Below are 12,043 nucleotides of genomic sequence, written 5' to 3'. Positions count from 1 at the left end.
TCATGAAGTCCCGTGCGCGTTACAATCGGAGGTGCAATTTTTTTCGTTTTTTTGCCAGGAAAAGCGGGTGCGCGTTAGAATCGGGTAAATGCGGTATACACAAATGCTGGGAAGTCACAAGTAAGGCACGACCAGACCAGGCAGGAATTGTGTAGGCTGTTTTGCAGATGTTACCAGCCTTCTTGTTGGGAGGCGGGCAAAACCTTGGGGAATTAATCACAACGGCCTCTGCACAAAGTTAATCAATTCACTGTAACAGCTTGAGACTTGTGTCGTTGTAGGACATCAAACAGGCCACAGTGATTTTGCATTTATTTTTTCAGTCTGTACCTTCCTAGATTCTCATGCAATGTCAAATGACACCGTTTCTGAGGACAAGTTCATGCGGTAGCTTCCAGCTCCTATGTCTGTGTGAGGGCCACATTGCATCTAGGCCAACTGCACGGGACGGTTCCAAAATCCCGGCGACACATTTTCTGACTTCTTGCCCACTGAAGGAATAGCCTGGAAAGAAAAACAAAAAGACACCTGTAATTGCTCAGTTTATTGCACATTAGTACAGCTGCTTCTTAGTATGGTAACGTTTAGCCAGGGTTGCCACCTGCCCGGTTTTGGACCGGCCCGACCGGTTTTTTAAACAGTAGACCGGTTGGCAGTCCATACTTAAAACCGGCCGTCATTGGCCGGTTTTTTGGCCCCCGTGCCGTGATTATGTTCGTTTTGGCGTTTTATAAGCGTCAATTCAACAACTAAGACGACAAATATGTGTCGAAAAGCTGCGCAAAGACACGCGAGCAGAGAAAATACGCGTGCAAGCGCGCTGCCTGAGATAGGGACCTAAGGGAGGAACAAAACAACGAAATTCTGCCGCCGCGGTCAGCAATTGCGATTACTTTGCAGTGAAGCACATACAGAGCAAAAACCAAGCTCTCAATCCCTTTCAGTACAAACATTATGTTGATTGCTCTCCAAGAAAACGCGATAATAAAGGGCACTGCATGTCAAAACCATGGCGTGTTTTTTCAACACAAATTACACCTTCTTCATGCCACGCCCCCCCCCCGAAGGGCCGGTTTTTTTTTTTTTTTTTTTTCGGGGAAAGGTAGCAACTCTACTTTTAGCTCACCACTTTGCCTAATCAAATTTAGAGGTCCCATTCAGAAACTCTGCGTTGTAGTTTGCCAATAGTTATTTTATTTTCCGCTTTTAACTCGACTACCTTTTAGTGGTCCTACAGGAGTGTAATTGATGAGCGTCGAGTGTACGTGTTGCAGACTGAAAATTTTCAACCTTATCAGGGCGTGTTGCAGACTGAACATGTTCAACTTTATCAGCTTTTCCATCAATCTTTATAAGCGTGTAGGACACCATGCTTGTAAGGAATGAGGGCGTATTTCTGTTTTCTCTTGTCTTCTTTCTGTTGCCGTACACGGATGCCCTCCTTACATCCTTTCAGAATGTCAGGCGCACAACTGTTATCAAGAGATGCTCGGGAACCGGGCTTAGGTCAGTTAAGTCCAGGCTTTGTGCCGTGTTGCGGGGACAAGATTTCCTGGGGCTGTTTAGAATACACAAGTTAGCGACACCCCACTTTACAATCTTCGAGTGTCCAGACGAGAAAGGAAGTAACGGTTGGCATGCTCGAGGCTCGTACTGCCAAAACGGACAGCCATCATAGAATCGTTGTTTTAGGTCTATGAATTTTATTGTCTTGTCCGGGAGAAGTTGACGGGTTAAACTGAGCGGCTGCAAATGCTGAGGGAAAGCACTGAGTGTAGCAGAACAACTTGGTTGATAGGCAACAGCACCTCTAAACACAAGGTAGTCGTGCACAAAGCAAACAAACGTAACTTTGTTCTAGCTTTGCTGTAGCGGTTCAAATAGCCTGTTAGTCTGTCAAAACCTCCGAAGAATACCTCAATGAGAACTGGAGCCACACAGGACCCAATGCACAATTTGCTTGCTGGCAGATAAATGCTGTCACACCAATCCATGAAAGTTGACTTTAAATAAAGTGAAAACAGTTCAATAAACCCCTCCACTGTCAAACCAACAAAATTTTGAAACTTGAGCATCCCATAAATGTCGATGTTCTATAAACTCCAACAGTCGGCCATTAGGTAAGCTGTAATACAAGTCTTTAATGTCGACCGAAAACACTGTTAACGTCTGCTCGTGGCTGTCCTAAAGAACGTGGCCACCTCCTCTGATCCCTTAATTGTAAACAGGCCATTCAAATTGACCATTACTAGCTTCTTTCGAAGAAGCTAGTGAGGTTGTAAATCTACAAACTATTCTAAGCTTGTGCAACAAAGATATGCTGTACTGAGCAGTCACTCGCACAGATGGCGACTGTGTGAGCAAGCTGCATGAACACTCTGGAACACAAGCGGCTTCCCCAAGAGCAAGAAACAATAATTGGCTGCAGCATTTATTGACACCCAGTAATAACGGTTATAGAAACTGCATCACACACATACAGCTACATAAGTGCTAGGCTGAATGGCGATAAGGATCTGCAGGTAAACACGGAAACAAAGCAGCTCTTTTTGCACATTTGTACGACCCCTGCATTACGCAGAGGTGTAATATTTCTGCAATATTTGGCAAATGTGAACGCACTAACAACTGGAAAGACGAAATCGCAATGTTTGGAACCTGTAATGTTGCCCGAACGAAGTTTCTCACTTTTTTCATCGGAGCAAGTGAAACAAATACCACGACTTAGAAAGAGGCGTAACCATACCGCTAGATGTGGAAATGAACCCCACAGCAAGGTGTACGAAAAAGTAGTAGTTTGTTGGCTGGCTCTCAGACGAGGGCATATACCTATGTAGAAGATCGGCAACGAAGGTTACCTACCGAATAGTCTAACTGCATGCGGGATCCCTTTCTTTTCTTTGGCAATGTGTTAATAAACACCTTCTGTTGAATGGTGCAGCTGATGGTTGCTGGGTTCTTGTCTTTTCACAAAAGTTGTTGCTGAAAACTTGGGAATGACGTGACAAATCATCTCCTCAAAACCACTGAAGAAGCAGCCTTTGCAATTGAACCAAAGCCCGGTGCTACTACAATATGTCCAGTTCAGACCCAATGCTTTCCAGCTGCCAACAATCTTTAGGCTGTCCGAACCTGAGCTGGTGTGCCATGCCATTCGTGAATGAACTCAGTTGATCCCATGCCCAAGCCCTCCCAAGAATGGATTGACACAAGCGCTAGCAGGCCACCCTTTGAGTCGGTGTACCCACAATGAAACTCAACAAACAGACTGAAGAACTTGCGTATGATTACAACTCTGAGCTCGAGTGGAAAGCTGTGGAAGCATGTCATGTTTTCATATGTGTGGCCAAAGCTAAACTCTCACGTCAGAGCGAAGAAAACCAATACCCACAAATGGCAAAAGCCCCGATAAATAATGCAAGGTCACTGAGTGCACAAGAAACATTCGATGGAGCGATTCAAGGCGAGCGCTCCTTTTGGAATGAGTATGAAGACACCACACTACAGCACACAGCTGTCAACTATTGACAAGTTCAAATAACTCACCAAATACCTTGTTGGGAAGACACACGACAAGATCAGCAGCCTTTCCCTTTCTGACAGCAACTACCAAATAGCGGTCAATCTACTGGAGGAACACTGTGGAAGGAAGGACCTTGCGATTAACCAAAACTCACTTCCTACAGCTGCAGGCTGTTGATTCAGCTAAGAGACATCTGCTGCGACGTCTCTACGACCAAGTGGTTAAAAGCGATTGTTTTGAAGCACTAGGGGTGAAGCAGAAGTACAGTGCTTGCTCAGTGGTTATCAAGAAGCGGCTACCTCACTGCTGTGAGCAGAAGCTGATGCAGCTCAGTCCACTGACACATTTTCGGTGCTCCTGGACCTCTTTTTAAAAAGAAGTCCAGAGGCACGGAAGCAGTAGAAGTCTGTAGCAGTGAAGAGGCTTTGAAACCGTATCGGGTGAGTTTACTCGCCAGAAAAAGCCCTTACTGGCACTTACCACCATTTCCAGAAATAACAAAGCTGCCAGTTCTGCAATGCAAAAACCAACCTTTACTAGGTGTGGCAAAATTTAACCCTAGAGCAAAATTACCTACTCGAATGAAGCAGCCATTGCTGCAAGAAACTTCACTGCACCAAGGACTATCGAAAAGCATGATTCCTGAGTTAGCAAATCTGTCACTGCCGACACTTAAAAATTCTTGTGTGACCTTAAAGATACCAGTTGTTTGGCAACAGACACCCAGGAGCAGTTAGTCTGTCACAAAAGGAGTCCAAGTGAACAGAACTCTGACACGGGGTCCGGACAGTTTATCGAACAGCGTTTTATCGAATGCCGTTTCATCGAAGTCGTTTTATCGAATGCCGTTTTATCAAACGCCGTTTTATCTACGGGCGTTCTATCGAAGCCGTTTTATCGAAAATGTTTCTCTCAGCCTTTTCATTTGAGCCTTCTGCAGTATATTATTTTCGTTTTCTCTATGCTACGTAATTCAAAAAGATTGTCTCCACAGTGGTTCCTTATTATTTACCAAAATTTGTAGTATTTAAAGTAGACGCATTTTATTTCTTGCATGCCTTTAATGTTTTGGGGATGTGCAAAGGATTCTCTCCGTCAATTTCTTATTCGGTTCATTGGGCAGGCGGATCTTCTATAACGACTCTCCGTCTCTGTATATTCCCCCATCTGATCAACAGCATACACGCCATTGTAGCGTATAGGCTATAATGCCCTGATATGCTTCTCAGTTTTTCATAGTCCGGCTGTGTATCGCCACATCATTACTTTCCCGCGTGTGTTTATGCAACTCATTTCTTGGCACTTGAGCAACCCCGTCGCGTTGGCTCAAGGGATAAGGCGGTGTTAATGACTCTACGCTGTGGTGCTAAGCCCAAGGTCATGGGTTGTATCCCGGCCGCGGTGGGCGTTTTTTGGGTGAAGGCGAAAAGCGAAAACCCCCGTGTCAAAATTTTGGCGCGCATAAAGGATTTCTAAGTGGTCAAAATTAATCCGGAGCCTTCAACTACGGCGCGCCTAGTTGCTGAGGTCTTTCTTGGATGCGTTAAACACCAAAATCAATCAAATCAGCGCTTGTGCGTCCATTGTCAAAACTTTCAACTGGACAGCTAGTAAAAGCCTGCTCCGACATATGTGTTTCTAGCTCTTTTGATGAGTTCACATATGACGAGTTGGCTGTGACGGGTTCGCTTGTGACGAGTTCTCCCAGACTCCACCACCTCTGTTGGGGCCTCACTTTCATTGTTGTCCCCCCCCCCCCCTCCCCCCCCTCCCCCCCCCCTCCTTCCCGTGTTCCATTCATATAGCACTAATCTTTCAGAAGTTCTTGGCATGAGATTTCTCCAGATGCAAACAATGCGATCCCTTTCAGAGGCCTGAGTTAGCGAACTCCTTGAGAAAGACGGTGAAAGGAGTTCAGCAACAAGGAATATATTACACGTAGAGGGCAATGTGATGCGACAATTTCACTAGTTCACAAATTGACCTACTTTGTTCTTGAGTCTTAGGACAGCACAACTTGAAATAGTGTAAATGCTGTCACAGGTGGGTGGATATTGGGAAAAGTAGTAGTTAGTTGGCTACCCCTCGGACAAGGGCACATACGCGCACACAAGATTGGCCCACATGCTACCCTGCAAATGGGCTGACTGCAAGCATGATCTTCTGCTTTTGCCTTTGGTTATGTGTTAATAAACACCTTCTGTTCGATGGTGCACCCGAAAGGTGCTGGACTCTGGTCTTTTCGCCAAACAGGGTGTGAACAAATCACCGAGTCCCATGTGCATTTATTGGCTATGTTTGTTTGCCATGCCACGCCTTACTCTGGCAAAAGTGGATGCATGGCAGCTCTGGAACTTGCACACACCAGAAACTAAAAAAGACCCACAAGTTCAAAGATCAAGATGCTATCATACCAAACTGAAAACCACTACTTAAACATCCCGTGATAATTTCAGAATTGGTGGGGAGGGTGCCTGATGCTGAGCGTCAGAAATAGACTGAGGTGTTACGTGCACTATAAATAAAACAACTAATTTCCCTTGGAGAAGTGCAGAATTCCCACATACATAAGGGCTCCAGAAATTCACTTCCAGGTAATTTTACGAGCTGCTGGTGTTCCTGCATTCAACAAGAAACTTCCACAGCTCAGATGCCAAAGCACTATGCAGGAAGACGATATTGGAGTGGGTTTGGAATGCAGATTGTGTTCACTAGCAGTTATGGGCCGAACGTCCTCTTCCACTCTACTATTTGTGCATGTCATTCTATTTTATCAGTAGATAGGTCTAAGGGATAGGCCTTAACTCTTTCACTACCGCGCCTATCAAAATCGATCAACTTGATCGATACTTTTGGGAGCGCCTTTTCATAGCATTCCAGGCGTTTCTCGAACAAGTAAAGCTTTTCGGAGTTATATCAGAAAATGGCCTTTTAAAATCAGTTTTGTTTTCATTTTTGCAACGGAAACGCGATTTTTGACACGCTTTTGAATCACCTAGGTGTGGAAAAGGGGCGTGGTCATCGCGCGTCACGGCTACCAACGAAGAATGCGTGCAACTCGTAATTACTCTGCACCAGCACTTGTTTTTTGCTATCATGGCGTGAACGGGGAACTAGCAAACAATTTTCAATCGTCAGGTTCGCGCTCTGATAGTAATAATCCCAGAAATCGGCTGAAAATGTCAAGCAGTGCCTGGTTGCAAAGCTACTTTATGATTTTAGGTAGTTTTATTGCCTTTGCGCACGTTGTTCTAAAAACTGTGGTAGTTCTACTTACCCCAGGACCATTCGCAAACAGTTTATCAGTTTCGTTTCTGCATAGCTAAATTCATATTTAGCGCTACTACGCAGTCACCCAATTTCAAGGCTACCTGCCATGGCGCCTGAAGCGTCCGCGACTGATCCTCGAACAAAGCACGGCGCTCCTGATTACCCCCCACCCTAACCCGATTTCTGCGATAAGAACTTCAGATGCAAGTCAAAAGGTCACACCCAGTTGCCAGATATCTGTTCCACCGAGGACAGTGCTTCAAACTGGCCTTACACTGCCAGCTGTTCGCCTTCCAGTTTCGTTTCCATGCGAGGGTATATCCGGGTGTCTAATGTTCCTGCTTAGTTGAACTGTCTATTCGGACGGAGTCTCTGATAAGTTTTTGTACTGTTTCATTTGAAAAATGTTAGGTGGCGCTGCAATAGAGGAGGCTCGTTGTGCTGATCTTTTTCAGCGCTCAACTGCTACTCTGCCAAAGATCGCAGGGCACGATTCTAGCTCATCGTACATCATTTTTGCGAGCAAGGCTACAATTGCGAGTAAGAAGATGATAATAAAGCTCAGCCTTATGTTTTGAGAGATAACTGACCGTGAACGACAACATGCATCAGCCACTGCGCTCCGTTTTCAACTTCATGCATGTTTTTTTCCGATCGCGTGCTTGTCCCAAATATTGTGCTCGCTGTAAATGCAAAGTCAGCCATTGACAAGATGTTTTTACATTATGTGGGGGCAAATTGGTGCCTCTGATAATGACAAACCGCCAGATTTATTCCAGGAAACCACCCGAAATTGCACATTTTGAATTGGAGGTTGGGCTTCACCGCATGACACGAGCACCGTGCATGCTAACATTTTTTTTTATATCTGACAAACTGTTCCGCGCAAGTTGACATTTTTTCTAGGCCGCTTTTTTGAAATGTTTTCCTACAAAATGTATATTCTAATTTTTTTCTACTACCGGTGGTTTGATATACACAGCTCCTTTTTTATCATTTTTGTCGACAAATTGACAAAAATTTTGTTTTTGATATTTTTTTACGACTATGATATATAAAAACCTTTAAAAAACTGGTAGTATTGGAAATGCCGTTAAATAACCTGCATTTTGTGCTCCTGCAATTAGTGCCTAACCAATTTTTTAGCAGGAAAAAAAAATGTTTTCTTGGACCCCTAAAATTAGTCACTCTTCCGGCGGTAGCGAAAGAGTTAAAGTATTTACAACGCAATAATATCAGAAAGAAGGAATTAAAAGCAACAGTTCAATGTCGCATCACATCTTGCTCGAGGGAAAAAAGCAAGCTAATATTTATGCTCTCAGCTGTACTGCTATATTATTCACACGGTGTAATAAGACACCGTAAAAGCATACCATTCTGGGTCTGGTGCAGGTTCCTGTACCTTGGGGTCTGGCCAAAGTAGCGCTGCACCCTGCAGCAGAGAATTTCTTAAGCACAAAGATTTGCAAGGAGTAGGCACAAAGTGCACGCACAGAATGTATTTACATACACTTGTTCACTGTTAAGTCCAGTTGGAGGCTACCATATTAACCAAGCTTCTTCACACTGCCCCTCCCAATTTGACAAACAAGAGGTTGTCTAAATCAACAGGGCCTTCCGATTTGAAAATTCTGGGAACCTGTGCGGCTTTTCAGAACACAATTGTGGTGTCTATGTATTATTATTACTCAACCATTGCTAAATTTTGAAATCAAGCTTGTGAGATTATTAAAAAATTACTCTCACAAGGGTCCCAGGCTTTCAATGCCACCACCCCTCACTGCACAGCTTGCTGTCTTGTTTGCTTGTAATTGTTTATAAGATTAACCCAGCAACTAAAGTGCTCTAAGAAAATTTAATAAAAAAGACAATATCAGATAATAAAATACAAATAAACGTTCAAGTTAACCTGAAAAGTAAAAAAATAATACCTTTTAGCCACCAGTGTTGCTTCCTAAGGGGCCTGTTGCCGTTCACGTAGAAAAAAAAGGAAGCAAGGTTTCTTATTGGCACTGGTGCACAAGGCATTAGAAATTTTGTGATGTCAATAGTTTATTGGAATTTTCTTCATTCTCTGCGAACCGATTTTTCTTGTGGACTCCGAGTCATGCAAAAAATGTGATTCCACCATACAGTGTGAGCTCTTTGCAATTTGAACTGCATGCATGAGGTGGTTAATTTTTGCAATATTTTATTGTGTTACTGACACGACCTACTTTCAAATAAAAAAAGACACACAGAGCTCTAATGGTAGTTTGGTTAGGTCATTCGAGCTAAGTCATTGGCAACATTCTACTTCCTGCCATTTTTTAATGCATTACTTGGGTACTTGTCCCAAAATTTGTGCCTGTGTGAACCCAGCCTGGTAGGTAATGTCCCACCACTCATTCACACTTGCACTCCAGTCATTCCACAACCAAACCTCACCAGTGCAACCATCATGCTTGCTCTTTGCAGTCTATTTTAAGTGAGGATGGAATGGCATCACAGCCTCAGATGAGGACACTCCCCACTTCGGTGAAGATATGACTAGCATTCCTAATAAGGAACCTGGTACAGTTCACACCATCCCACCCTTTTTTTAATATGTCATCATTCTGCCACAGGGCGTCAAAAACATGGGGAACCTATCTTCACAACAATATCGGTTCTCATTTTAACCTTTACGCCAGCATGTATAAGGGTGAAAAAGCAGTTACTCCACTCTTTACGCCGTCCTTTCTAGTGGTAAGGCGCACAGGATGCCCTAGCACCAAAGGGTCACAGAAATGCTGTGTGATGCTTCCATCACTGTGCGGCCCCACTGTTCAGCAGGATGGAACAAGCTGACAACTGCCTAGGCAAAGGCAGGTTCCCCATCTCTGTGCTTACTTCTTGCCCCATCCATTTAGGAGGTTACTCAGACATGGTACAATGCTTAGTGAGGTTCCATAGAAAGTGTGCATACCACATCTACGTTGGAGGAGGAGCTCTCCGTGACTTGCGACTTGACCACAGGGGCGCTTGCAGGCGTGTGAGGCTGCGGCAGAGTAAAAAAATGGCTTAGGGAATATGCGGTTACAAACCAGCTTTAGACCATTTGAGACCTTTTCCAAACCCACTCTCAAGAAGGTTGCTTAAGACAGCCGCGCACTATCGGCTCCTTCACACTGCAAATTACTGTGGCTTATAAAAACAACCCATAAACTTTCTTTCCGTGTATCAAGGTAGAGCTTGTGCGTGTGCTTAGAGCTAGCAAAGTGGTCATAATGGCTCCAGCAAGCCTCAAAGCCTGGAAGAGAGCGATGCCTCAGAAACTCAAGTGGCACAGAAGGTGAAGAAGGCAGAGGAGGGAGGTCAAAAGACAAAGAAAGGAACACGGGGAAAGGGAAGGAAACACGACGTAGGAATAAAAGTATTCAACAAGTAACGAAACATATGCATTCAAAGGACATCAGCACACAAGTGCCTCGATTAATTTGTTGCAACATGTCTGTTTGCCAATGGACAGATGAACCAAGCTAGTCACGCCGATGGGCTTTGTAGACAGCTCAAAATTCTGCTGGACTTGTGCAGACGCCTCAAAAATGGAATGAAAATTTTGTGCTTGCCTTTACAGACATTCTAACCGTGAAAAAAGGTTGATGGTGCCCTTTTTGCGCTGGTACTTGACGCTAACCAAGGCCATAGGAATGTAGGCTGCAGTGGAGCATTGGTTTGCTGATCAAACTGTAAGATAAAAAGGACATTAATAGCTTATGCCACCCAGTCTGCAACAGTACGTTTGCAGCAACCCAGAGGTCTGTACTGCAGGCCATATCACTGCGAGCATAAAACAAAGCAAACAGCAATACAGACAAAACAAACACGATTGAGCATCCCACGAAACCGGTGGCACCGCTGTTAGTGAATTCAACTACAAACATTGTGGTCCCATCTGCTGGTTGCAACAAGGGCCTCTCAGTCTGGCCACAAGTCTCGATTTAGTTGTATGTGACACCAAAAGCATGAGTATCCAACCTCATGAATGCTGCTGAGCCAAGGAACAGGTGAAACAAAACGTTGCAAGAGGGGCTCATTACTGTCTGAATTACATGTTTGGCTAGAAATGCATAGTTCAGATAGACGCATATTTATTTACGTCCACGTAAAGATGTTCGCGCTGTTTCGGGCTGTGTAATATTTGTTTCCTTGAGTTTGCGCCCGAATACTGCTCGAACACGTGCCTTAGTTTCCTTCAGCCGTCTGCAATGTGTTATGTATTGCTTATGCACAGGGAGCGGAGACAAGGCTTTCGCGATTGATCTGGAAAGCGTTGCTCGCGAAAGGCTTGAGGCAAGCAATTATCCCACACTTGTCCAATAGGTCCACTGACATCCCCCAGAACTTCCTAGACATCTCCGTGAGCGCCCAGCGATACATGCATGCACGTAAAAAAAGGAGCCTCGACGGTTTCGACTACCGAGCGCCATTTCGTATTTCGCTTAGTGCGCTTTTAACTTTCGGCATGATGCTTCCATAACGGCCAAGAAGCGCGCAAATGTGCACCACAAAGTTTTTTGTAGTTTTAAATTTCGGTGACAGCGCGGTGGCGGTCCCCTAAGATTCATATCAACGGAATCTTACGAACGAGCCTGCTCGATTTGAATTGCGTCTTTGTTATTAACTCGCGAAAGGCGTATTTTACAACGTTCAGTTTCTTTCAACCCTAATTATGCGGTGCAAAGTTCGCATATTAACAATTCGACGTAGGCGCGCGTGGTTACCATGTCATACGTATCACCAAGCAGTGGAGAAACACGCAAGAGACATTTTCTAACTGCGCACTTACCTCGCATAGGTACGCACGTTTCCAGGCGTCCAGTCGTTACGGTGATGCTCTGTAACCATCGCGCCGCTTCTCTGGGTCTTTTGAGAGCCTAAACAGGCGAGGTATCGTAAGCGCTGCGGTTGCTGCCCCAACACAGCAGCCACAGTAAACACGGCGTCGTCGGAGTGGTCGCAGCTCGGCTGGCTCGGCGGTGGTTTGGCGTCTCCGAAGTACGACCAGTACGACCCACTCTCCGCGCACTGCGAAAACGCTGATAAGACGTACTGCATCTTTTGGCCGGCGTGTAGCAAGCCTCGTTGTCGGCGTCGTTGCCGGGGCCGGACGAGCGCGGGTGACGGGTCTGGCGGGTTTCTATGAGAGACGTCACGTTTTGTAAGCATGACGTCACCACTATTCGTGCTGAGCGTCCGCTCGCAGAAATGCATTGATGGCCGGTAGAG

General features: G+C 45.0%; 1 long non-coding RNA gene across 2 annotated transcripts; it reads right to left on the bottom strand.

Annotated features, from left to right (window-relative positions):
• Window positions 1–238: 238 nt before the first annotated feature.
• LOC144172584 (uncharacterized) lies at window positions 239–11,992 on the bottom strand. Of its 2 annotated transcripts, XR_013323051.1 has the most exons (5): window positions 11,604–11,991; window positions 10,384–10,501; window positions 9,741–9,812; window positions 8,167–8,225; window positions 239–504 (listed from the first exon to the last, which is right to left on the bottom strand). It is a non-coding gene; the product is annotated as an uncharacterized LOC144172584 (long non-coding RNA). The 2 variants fall into 2 exon arrangements; XR_013323052.1 differs by lacking the exon at window positions 10,384–10,501 and having other exon boundaries at window positions 11,604–11,992.
• Window positions 11,993–12,043: the final 51 nt, after the last annotated feature.

Source organism: Haemaphysalis longicornis, unplaced genomic scaffold (genome assembly GCF_048455015.1).
Source record: "Haemaphysalis longicornis isolate Haplotype H1 unplaced genomic scaffold, Haemaphysalis longicornis Haplotype H1 scaffold_243, whole genome shotgun sequence".
NCBI lineage: Eukaryota > Metazoa > Arthropoda > Arachnida > Ixodida > Ixodidae > Haemaphysalis > Haemaphysalis longicornis.
This window is presented reverse-complemented; position numbering and strand designations above follow the sequence as displayed.